Source organism: Oncorhynchus nerka, linkage group LG13, assembly GCF_034236695.1.
Source record: "Oncorhynchus nerka isolate Pitt River linkage group LG13, Oner_Uvic_2.0, whole genome shotgun sequence".
Classification (NCBI taxonomy): Eukaryota; Metazoa; Chordata; class Actinopteri; order Salmoniformes; family Salmonidae; genus Oncorhynchus; species Oncorhynchus nerka.
This window is the reverse complement of record NC_088408.1, coordinates 64484720-64496612: the sequence shown is the minus strand read 5'-3', so window position 1 is coordinate 64496612 and position 11893 is coordinate 64484720. Positions and strand designations below refer to the sequence as shown.

Here is an 11893-nt window from a genome sequence, read left to right as displayed (position 1 = left end):
ACAGCACTTTGTCATTTGGCAATGCTAGGGACGCCCACACACATTGCTTTTAACTCCACTCTTCGGGGAAGGCTTTCCACTAGATGTTGGAATATTGCTGCAGGGACTTGCTTCCATTCAGCCACAAGATCATTAGTGATGTCAAGGCACTGATGTTGGCAGATTAGACCTGGCTCTCAGTTGGCATTCCAATTGGCTCTGTGCAGGCCAGTCAGATTTTTCCACACCAATCTCGACAAACAATTTCTGTATGGACCTCGCTTTGTGCACGGGGGCATTGTCATGTTGAAACAGGAAAGGGCCTTCCCCAAACTGTTGCCTAAAAAGTTGGAAGCACAGAATCGTCTAGAATGTCATTGTATGCTGTAGCGTCAAGATTTCTCTTCACTGGAACTAAGAGGCCTAGCCCAAACCATGACAAACAGCCCCAGACTATTATTCCTCCTCCACCAAAATGTACAGCTGGCACTATGCATTGGGGCAGGGAGCGTTCTCCTGGCATCCGTTCTCCTGGCATCCGGCAAACACAGATTAGTCAGTCAAACTGCCAGATGGTGAAGCGTAATTCATCACTCCAAAGAATGCGTTTCCACTGCTCCAGAGTCCAATGGCGGTAAGCTTTACACTACTCCTGCCGACGCTTGGCATTGAGCATGGGGATCTTAGGCTTGTGTGCTGCTGCTTGGCCATTGAAACCCATTTCATGAAGCTCCCAACGAACAGTTATTGTGCTGACGTTGCTTCTAGAGTCAGTTTGGAACTCAGTAGTGAGATCTAGAACCAAGGACAGACGATTTTTACACTCTACGCGCTTCAGCAGTCCCGTTCTGTGAGCTTGTGTGGCCTACCACTTCACGGCCGAGCCGTTGCTGTTCCTAGACGTTTCCACTTCACAATAACAGCACTTACCCTTGACCGAGGCAGCTCTAGCAGGGCCAAAATCTTACAAATTGGCTTGTTGGAAAGGTGGCAGTATGACAGTACCACGTCAAAAGTCACTGAGCACTTCAGTAAGGCCATTCTACTGCCAATGTTTGTGTATGGAGATAGCTGTTTTCTCTATTATATACACCTGTCAGCAACAGGTGTGGCTTAAATAGCCAAATCCAATCATTTTCAGGGGTGTCCACATACTTTTGTGTATATATAGTGTTTTTGACACACTGCGTATGTTTATTTATATAGTGATTTTTATTTAACATGTCCTCCCCTGGGATTTGAACTCACAACTTCTTGGTTTATGGCATTCTGATCATCCTGCTACACCACTATGTCTGTATCAATGACTGATTTCACCTGTAGGCCTATTCCTACACTTTGCACTTCAAAGCAATTTCACCTCTGTTAAAAATACACTGGAGAAAAACTCATATATTTATCTTAGTGATTCAGAAGTAACATTAAAACAGAATAATTCTGGTTCAGAGGGGTTGGGTTAAATGCGGAAGACACATTTCAGTTGAATGCATTCAGTTGTGCAACTGACTAGGTATCCCTTTTCCTTTTATAGGTAATGAATGCGAATGGGACGTCAAATTCTACAGACTTCCTGGTGCAGCAGAAATATAAGCATACCGCAAATCCAGATTTTCTGAGGTCCACTCCCAGGTGGGATCATATTGAAAAGCCGGTACTAAGTGATCATGCCAAATGTAATCATATTGTGATTAATTAAAGATTTTCACTCTATTTTAGCTGAACAGCATCTCACTTCCCTTAAAACCCCCGCACAATTGAATTATTTGACTTATAATGGTTTGGAACACCTGGGACCATCAAGTGACACAAACCTCCAAGGGAACATGACACAACATCCTAATAACCTGTCTTGTCTTGTCACGTCTACTCCTGCTCCCTCCCTCTGGTGCTCAACACCGCTGGTCCACGAACCACTAGTAGTGGCAACCCACATTACGCACACCTGGCAACCATCATTGCGCACACCTGCTCCCCATCGTTATGCACACCTGCACTTTATCATCACCCTGATTACTCTCCCTTTATTTAGCCTTCAGTAGTATCAGTCATTAAGTTATATTGTTTATCTTATGTTCTGTATGCTGCTCATGTTTGTGCATCTCTATCGGTCCATTACTATACTCACCTTCTGCACCTGCGTCCTGACTCCCGGCATATATGTTACAGAACATCCTCAGGGACTTCCTCGGGACAAACCGGGAACTAGACAAAACAACCCGGGAGCCATGAAACAACATCCTAAAAACGTCTACTGGACAAACCAGGAACTATATAAAGGTCCCCCAGAGAACATTCCCTTGGGATCATCATGCGACGGCCAGAGGACTAGTAAAATTAGGGTCCTGAGAACTTCTTAAAAAGTTCCTGACATGGTCCTCAGTGAGGTCCTGGGAACTTACAGGGAACTATAAAAAGGTCCCCCAGAGAACATTCCCTTGGGACCATCACACAACATTGTTAGAACTATATCAGAACGTTAGTGGGATAACATTGTGCCGAATCCCTTAACTCAAGGGAACTAGTGAGAATATCGCTGAATGTCCTCAGAACATCCCCTATTTGCTGGGTAGTGTTTAAGGATATTATCTGGGCGAAGAGACAGAATCCTTGAACAGTATATGCCACTTTCCAGCACCATTTTGTCTGTGATCCATTACTAGTAACTTATTGACTGCCAGAGGTCCTCACTCTTCAGCGGTGATGAAGTGTCTATTTGTTCATCATAGTTCATTCAATAATGATGCTGTCCTGTGCTGCTGCCCCAATCCTCCCTGAGAAATGAATTAGCACCATTAGGGCATCATTTCTCACCCACTGTGTGCTCTGAGAGAAAATACTCCTCTCTGTGCCCCTTCTCTGCTAAATGATTACACTAGCTCTACTGTGGCTACATGTGGAGAAGTGCAGGCTTCAGGTGAGATGTCAATGGAGCAGAACTGAGAATGGGACCGGATGGAAACTCTGTTCAATCTGTCATGTTAGCCAGGGGAGTGCTCCGTACTGTAAGAGGTGTAGAGAATGGCTACTGCCGTGTCCTTCCTACAGAGAAGGTGAACGTGTTACAGTACCTGTCCCAGCTGGCCGTCAACACCACTAATATATATATCCCTATCTGTGGGGACCCAGAGGTGACCAACTCTTCACATTGGCCTGTACGCCACACTGACAATGCCCACACACCAGGCATTTGGACCAAGGTACTATTTTATATAACATACTATCATCTTATATTGACATAATTGATCATTTTTGTTTGAGTTATTCGTATTGTGTTACTTCACATACAGTCATGACCGAAATGATTGGCAGCCTTGATAAAGATGAGCACAAAATATTGGATAAAATAATATAAATACGGAACTACAGTGCCTTCGGAGAGTACTCAGACCCCTTGACTTTTCCACATTTTGTTAGGTTATAGCCTTCCTCTAGAATTGAATGAATCGTTTTTTCCCCTCACCAATCTACACACAATACCCCATAATTTTTTTTAAATTTAGGCTAATTCATCAAAAATAAAAACTGATATCACATTTACATAAGTATTCAGACCCTTTACTCAGTACTTTGAAGCACCTTTGGCAGCGATTACAGCCTGGAGTCTTCTTGGGTATGACCCTATAAGCTTGGCACACCTGAATTTGGGGAGTTCCCCCAATCTTCTCTGCAGATGCTTTTAAACTCTGTCAGATTGGATGGGGAGCATTGCTGAACAGCTATTTCCACCTCTCTCCAGAGATGTTCGATCGGGTTCAAGTCCGAGCTCTGGCTGGGCCACTCAAGGACATTCAGAGACTTGTCCTGACTCCACTCCTGCGTTGTCTTGGCTGTGTGCTTAGAGTCTTCCTGTTGGAAGGTGAAACTTTGCCCTAGTCTGAGTTCCTGAGCACTGGAGCAGGTTTTTATCAAGGATCTCTCTGTACTTTGCTCTGTTCATCTTTGCCTTGACCCTGACTAGTCTCCCAGTCCCTGCCGCTGAAAAACATCCCCACAGCAACATGCTGCCACCACCATGCTTCACCGTAGGGATGGTGCCAAGTTTCCTCCAGACATGATGCTTGGCTTTCAGGCCAAAGAGTTCAATCTTACCAGAGAATGTTGTTTATCATGGTCTGAGTGTCTTTAGGTGACTTTTGGCAAACTCCAAGAGTGCTGTTGTGTGCATTTTACTGAGGAGTGGCTTCCGCCTGGCCACTCTACCATAAAGGCCTGATTGCTGGAGTGCTGCGGAGATGGTTGTCCTTCTGTAAGGTTCTCCCATCTCCACAGAGGAACTCTAGAGCTCTGTCAGAGTGACCATCGGGTTCTTGGTCACCTCCCTGAGCAAGGGCCTTCTCACCCGATTACTCTAGGAAGAGTCTTGGTGGTTTCAAACTCCTCCTATTCCATGGGGGCCGCTGTGTTCTTGGGGACCTTCAGTGCTGCAGAAATGTTTGGGTACCCTTCCTCAGATCTGTGCCTCGACACAATCTTGTCTCAGAGTTCTACGGACAATTCCTTCAACGTCATGGCTTGGTTTTTGCTCTGACATGCACTGTCAACTGGGGGACCTTATATAGGCTGGTGTGTGCCTTTCTAAATCATGCCAAATCAATTGAATTTACCACAGGTGGACTCTAGTGAAGTTGTAGAAACAACTCAAGGATTAATGGAAGATGCACCTGAGCTCAATTTTGAGTCACATAGCAAAGGGTCTGAATACTTATGTAAATAAGGTATTTCTGTTGTTTATTTTTAAGAAATTTGCATTAAACAAAAAACAGTTTTTGCTTTGTCGTTGTGGTGGTATTGTGTGTAGATTGCTGAGGATTCTTTTAAAGGCTGTAACGTAACAAAATGGGGAAAAAGTGAAGGGGTCTGAATACTTTCTGAAGGTACTGTATGTTGAATGCAAAAAATACATATATAATGTCATTTTATACTAATCCAATTTCTCAGAGAATATATTTTGTTGAACAATTAAATGTTTTTTCTCTCAAAAAGATAGAAGTCAAAATTATTGGCACCCCTGTTTTTAATACTCCGGTACCCTCCCCTTGCAAGGATAACGGCACTGAGACTTTTTCTAAACTGTTTTATGAGATTGGAAAACACATTGGGAGGGATCTTTGACCATATCTCCGTACAGAATCTTTCAAGATCCTTGATATCCTTTGTCTGCGCTTATGGACGGCCCTCTTCAATTCAAACCAAAAGTTTTCAAAGGGGTTCAAGTCCGGAGACTGAGATGGCCATGGCAAAATCTTTATTTTGTACTCAATTAACCATTTCTTTGTGGAATTTAATGTGTGCTTGGGGTTATTGTCTTGCTGGAAGATCCACTTGCGGCCAAAGATTACTTGTTAAACAAGATTTATTTTTTGAGCAATTGTATTAGTGTAAAATAATATCATAAAAATTCAATTAAATAGCATACAATATATCTCAGTATTTGTATTATTTTCCACAATCTTTATCAAGGGAGCCAATCATTTTGACCGTTGCTGTATATTGTGTTCCCTCCCAGGTTTGCCAATGAGTTCAGTGTGCTGATGGAGCTGCATAGTGTTCAGCAGGAGGAGAGTAGCCTGGTCACCGCGCTCAGTCCTTACAGTCACATCCAGCTGCATTCTGTCTCGGCCCACATGCTCTCCCCTTCGTCTCCACTCACCACAGACACTATGAGTATGTTGTTTGGTCCAGGTCCTAGCTCATTTTTTTTGTAGAGTATATCTTTTAAATGAAGCTGAGATCCTTTGCTCGGAGAGCTAAAAAAAATAGTAAGTCACGCAATATAAGTCAACTAATAGACGTTTGTGAGTCCAGTAACCACCCCTCCCCCTCGTGTCTCTCTAGATTCCCCGTACTGTAGGTATGCTGCCTGATGGCCAGCGGCACCATGTCTCTGTAAGTGTGTCCTCCAGCTGGCTGACTCTTTATGTGAACTATGAGCTGGTGGAGAGGGTGAACTGGACTTTCCCTGGACAGGACATTACCACTGATGGTCTGCTGATGCTGGGAGGCTTCATTGAGGGCTTTGAGACACCATTCAAAGTGAGGGCTTATCGGATGCTCAAATGTTACTCTCACTTTTATCTACAGTGTTTCCTAGTACAGTCACAGTATATCAAATCATCTAAACGTTTATCTGTTCCTCATTAGGATTTCAGAGAAGTTGTCTGCCACTCGATGGCAGTAGAGAGCAGTTAATATCCCATTTGACCAATTTCTAGGCTGTTGTCAGCTTGATTTATGTATTGAGAAGGATTTCACCTCATTTGTTTGATGTTTTTCTGCAGTTGTAATACTACAGTATATGTCTACATTCTGGATTTAGCTTTAAAATTCAATCATGCAATTACTTTATCTTGAGCGACGACACAAAATGAAACAGACTACATAGTTATGGGAATCTGGTCATTCTCTCTGCCTGCTCATTGATCCACCCAGAGGGTTAACTGATTGTTCTAAAAACCAGCTCCTCTTCACTGTAATTCAATCCAGAGCTGTTGCTCTTGGTGCCAATTCATCACAGGACGGACACAGGCAGGGCCTGGTTGCCATATCATATTTGCTCTAGTCAGTAATATAGGAACTATCACTGTACTGCCCAAGTAAGTATCTGGATGATCTCAGCCTACTATATTGCAAAGACTCAAGTTTAGGGTCAGAACAGCTGGGCTGGTTGGAAGGCATGGGAAAGTCATGGTCAGAGTAGGAATTTCCATGGTTATTTACTACTTATACCTGACTGCCTCTCCAATGGCTCTGTCCTGAAGAAACCTCACATTGATCAGTGAGATAGTCCAGTATTTTAGACTCTGACTGTGGTTAGTAATGAGGCTGGGTGGAAGGTTCCTTGGTTGCCATGGCACGGTGAGGTAGCCTAGGCAGAGAACTCTGTAAATAATGTATACGTATTTATTGTTTCTACGGGTGCGTTCGTAAATGTCCTCTGGCTGTCTACTCCGATTTCAGAGCACTCTCGTCTGAGTGTGCCAGAGCGCAGAATAACTGATGAATTTACGAACGGCCAGAGTGCACTCTGAGCTCACTCTGGCACTCCTAGATTGAATTTACGAACACACCCTAAGTGTTTTTTTGTTGCATTTCTTAATTTATTATGGGGGGTTTTGACTAATCTAGGGTTTGATTACTATATCCTGTGGTCTTGACTCTGAGTTGCAAGATCGTGATGAAAAGTCTGCCTTTTGACTTGATAGGTAGCTAGGTGACTGGTGAAGCTTTTTGTTGAATCAGTTTGGAAGTATTCCACCAAGGACTGCACGCCGTGTCCAGAGGTAGCAGAGGAAGTTCAGGGACTGTTCAGGGAATGCTCTTAACCACTGCCAAGACGTGGTGGCTTAGGTAGTCGTGGCATCACCCAGGTGGGTGCTACATTCCTGGCAATGGAGGACCAGTAGCAGAGGAGCGGCTCCAATGGAGTGAGTGACCATTCAGAGAAGCGTGGTGTGCTGTTGAAGAGCTCTGGGCCTGTTTTTTTTCTGGACTGTTTTTGTTTCTCCTTGGCTGTCCAATCGATGCCCCCACGCTGAACCTACATTAAGCCTCCACTGCCTTTCCTGCCCAAACTGCCTCAGCTTCATCCCAAGCCCACTGACTTTCAATCTCCATCATTTCAACGTTTTATTTGTCGTTTTTACTTTCGTTGAGACTCTTTGTAAAAGTTTGAAAACGTATGAATTATTATTATTATTATTATTATTAGCTCTGTAAGCCATGTCTGTCTAGTAGGCTAAGTCTACTATGTTATGTTTGTAAAAAGGCACAATGGAAAAACGTTTTCAAACTTTTTGTGTCATCCTCAATGATTTTAAATGCGTTATCCACGTGCGGTTGTGTTGTGTTTTAAATGATCAAATAAATCTATCTCTCTATAAGGTGGAATGAGAAGGTTTCCTTCCTGTGTGTCTGAGGGATCTCCTCATCTTTCAGCAGCAGAGTGTTTCAGGTTTCTGTCTGTCTGTCTGTCTGTCTGTCTGTCTGTCTGTCTGTCTGTCTGTCTGTCTGTCTGTCTGGTCTTTCTCATTCTCGATGTTTCTGTCCGTCCGTCCCTCCCTCCCTCCTCAGGTTGCTCTGAGACAGATGACATTTGTGATGGGTGACCCCGACGCAGCCAGAGGCTACTGTAAACTCCACCTCCTTGTGTGTGACCAACCGGCCCCCAAACCTCCATGCTCCCCCAGGACACCACACACACACCAGGTACTAACTAACTACAGCACTTTGCAGTCCTCTCTGGGATATTTTCTTTTCTGATAATATTTAACAAAAAATGAAGAAAATATATATTCATTTGATAATGGATTAAAAACTGTTTTACATCTACTGCCTTTTTATTTTCCTCTCAAGATATTTCAGGATGTCGAGTTGTTCTCTGGTGACCTGCTAGATGACTTGAAAAACAGTACAGGGAGTTTCAGACAGAGTTCAACAGATAAAGCTGATCCTGTCATGGTGAGTAGCTATGACAAGGAGACTTTACTGTACGTTCTGTCATGTGGTTGATGTAAAGCCATGGGAGTCAGCTCAATTTAGACAAAAGCCACTGATTTGTCTGGGTTTGAATTCTTTAATCTCTTTTGAATGCATTACAGGATAATGGTTCCCTCACATGTGCTTCGTACAGAATTCCAGTGGTAACAGTTATAGTAATCTACTCTTTTATGGAACACAATGAAAGGCAAATAAGTGACAGATGGAATGGGTGTTTAGATGTATTGCCTAAACAATCTGGAAAGTGTATCATTGATGGAAGTGAGGTTAGGGAATTCCACAGATTTCTCATTTGTCCCCATAAAGCCCTAGTTTTATTTTCCTAATGGGGAAGGCTGTGATTCATTAGAGTCCTGGGAACAGGCCGGGTTCAAAGCCGGCCACTTCAGAGCAGTGTGTGTGCTGAAAACAGCACAGGCTTTGACAAACGCCCCATTAGGGAGGGATATGGGGCTGCCCTTGCCCTGGGTCTCACACACTGCCCTGCAGCTTCCAGATACATCATCAGTACTGTTACCAGCTGGCCTGAAAACTCATTACCCACCTCGCAGGATCTACTATAGGCTTAAAAATACCAAGTGCATACTTCAGTATTAGCTGTGTATACTTGTTATTTTGAACAATTGAGTAGGAGTGTTGAAGTTGCCATGTTGTGGCTTTATTGCAGGGTTCCCCAAGTTTTCTGAGCAAAATTAAATAAATCATTAAATAAAAAAACATTTCATTGTTGGACATAAAAGACCGTAAAATCACCAGGAATTCAGGTCAAAGTGATTTTAATTTAGGAAATATGTTCCGACCAGCCGCTGAAGGAAAAATCGTCCCACTGCTGAATGTAATTGGGGATCCTTTCCTAATTGCAATATGGTTGTCCATGGCTGTAATGGACTTGGTGAAATTCTGTTGAAACAGTCTGTGGCTGTACTATACATAAAAAAGATGTACTGCCTTCGTAGATCTGTGTTACGTACATAGAATGTTTGAGAATCGCGTTAAGGGTTTTCACTGTTTTCTTGAACTGGCCTTGCTTGCTGAGAGTCCTCGAATGACCCAGAACATCAGACCTTTAGTACAACAATGACAGTTCCACCAGTCCATACCTGTCTAGCCTGTCTTGCTGTATAGATCATCAGTCGACCACTAAATGAGGGTAAGTCCTGATTTGTATCTTGAACTCAAGGTGTTGAGACTTGCAGATGGCTTTATGGGCTCCACTTCACTTGTTGAAAGGTCAAACTGTGACATAACATTAATCTTGTGTGACCGTCCAGATACACTCACTCTCTCCTGTTTAGATGAGAGATATGGGCCACAGAAGGTGTCGAAGAGCCTTTGGATTGTTACACAGAAGAACTTCAACTCAGGATCAGATAAGGACTACATCTCTAATCCATTTACCCAGAACTGAGTCTTGCAGTGAAAGAGAAAGTGAGGCGACTGCTCATCTGACACAAAGTAGGTTAACCTACTAATGAACCACAATTGGGTTCTCAAATGTCATTTTTCATGAAATGTCCTGTTGGATCACTGGTATTAGGATCTGTACTGTTTTTTGATCAGATATTATGCATTTTACCACAATTTCCACAAAATTCTCATTACCTCAACAATCCAGAAAAGTTACAAACAAGAAATGCCTGAGTTAAACATAACACTGAAAATAAAAATATAAAAAGTTAATTATTATAGAATAAAATCGGACTTTTTCCCAATTAAAGCTTTTTTGCCATTTTGGTAATGAGAATGCGAAGTAAAGGGGGTGTTTGAAAATAAGAACCTCATTCTGAAGGCTTATAAGCAAATAAATGAACATAACTTCTATTATTCCTCTAGATGCATCATGGGTGAATAAAACTTTTCTTAAAAATCGATTGGAGTTTTTGCAGCAACTTGAAAAAGTGTTAGGTTAATGACACACATGTCCACACACACTGTTGGTTCGTAATAAATATTATGGTTTAATGTTAACTTCAGCTAGTATACCATTGTTATGATTTATGGACAAGCTACAGCAAAATTATGTGTTTTATTAGAATATGTTAGGTTTTTCTAAAGTAAAATTGTCAAAAATTACCGGAGATTATTTTTGGGGGGTTAATTTTACACATTTGTTTTTCACGACCGAACCCATGCTATTTCAATAATAAACCATTAGAGTTTTCCTTTGGGTTAATGATGGTGGATTGATTGATTTCGTTTTTAGTATACGTTTTTTCAAGATGAGTGATGAGAAGAGAATCGTCCAGCCCATTGGGTATCTCACTACACCCCCATATGCCATGTCTTGAAATGTCCAGACAGACGGATTAAAAGTAAGTTTACATTGTAATACTTCTGACAGCTTTCTAGCTCCACCCAATACTTCTTTCATTGTACTCTTAGGACTCGGCCGTTGTGCTGTAGAATTTTTGAATTTTTGTCTCTTGTATAATAAATTCTATACATGAGTTATTTACTGGATTAAGTGTACATTTTTGTTGACTGTAATTTGATTAGTTATGCTCCAACTTTCCCTCCATGTTGTGCCACCATCAATTATTTTTAAGTTTTGGTTCCAACAGTTTATCTTTTTTCTAAGAGATGGGCAGTTGTATATGCTCTTTGCAAGGTTTTGTGTGTCTTCCCTATCGTATGAACATCCTTTTCTGACTCAAATAAGATTCCCTCAAGATTGCCCTGATCTGATGCCCAAAAGATTTCAAATCTAAATGTCTTGTTATGTAACTTTTAAGTTGCATGCATTTGAAACTATCTACATTGGTCAGTCCAAAATTACCTACTTTAATTAATTGAATTAATTACTTTAATCGGTGCACATTTCGGTAATGAGAATTCCGGGTGAAAGAATTCTGGTGAAAATGTTACATGTATTTAACATTTTATACATTTAAGTCATTTAGCAGACGCTCTTATCCAGAGCGACTTACAAATTGGTGCGTTCACCTTAAGACATCCAGTGGAACAGCCACTTTACAATAGTGCATCTAAATATTTTAAGGGGGGGTGAGAAGGATTACTTTATCCTATCCTAGGTATTCCTGAAAGAGGTGGGGTTTCAGGTGTCTCCGGAAGGTGGTGATTGACTCCGCTGTCCTGGCGTCGTGAGGGAGTTTGTTCCACCATTGGGGGGCCAGAGCAGCGAACAGTTTTGACTGGGCTGCGCGGGAACTGTACTTCCTCAGTGGTAGTGAGGCGAGCAGGCCAGAGGTGGATGAACGCAGTGCCCTTGTTTGGGTGTAGGGCCTGATCAGAGCCTGGAGGTACTGAGGTGCCGTTCCCCTCACAGCTCCGTAGGCAAGCACCATGGTCTTGTAGCGGATGCGAGCTTCAACTGGAAGCCAGTGGAGAGAGCGGAGGAGCGGGGTGACGTGAGAGAACTTGGGAAGGTTGAACACCAGACGGGCTGCGGCGTTCTGGA

At 42.5% G+C, this 11893-nt stretch overlaps 1 long non-coding RNA gene across 1 annotated transcript; it reads left to right on the top strand.

The window, feature by feature from the left end:
* Positions 1 to 8055: 8055 nt before the first annotated feature.
* LOC115139880 (uncharacterized) lies at positions 8056 to 10935 on the top strand. Its single transcript, XR_003865176.1, has 2 exons — positions 8056 to 8184; positions 8332 to 10935. It is a non-coding gene; the product is annotated as an uncharacterized LOC115139880 (long non-coding RNA).
* The last annotated feature ends 958 nt before the right edge of the window (positions 10936 to 11893 follow it).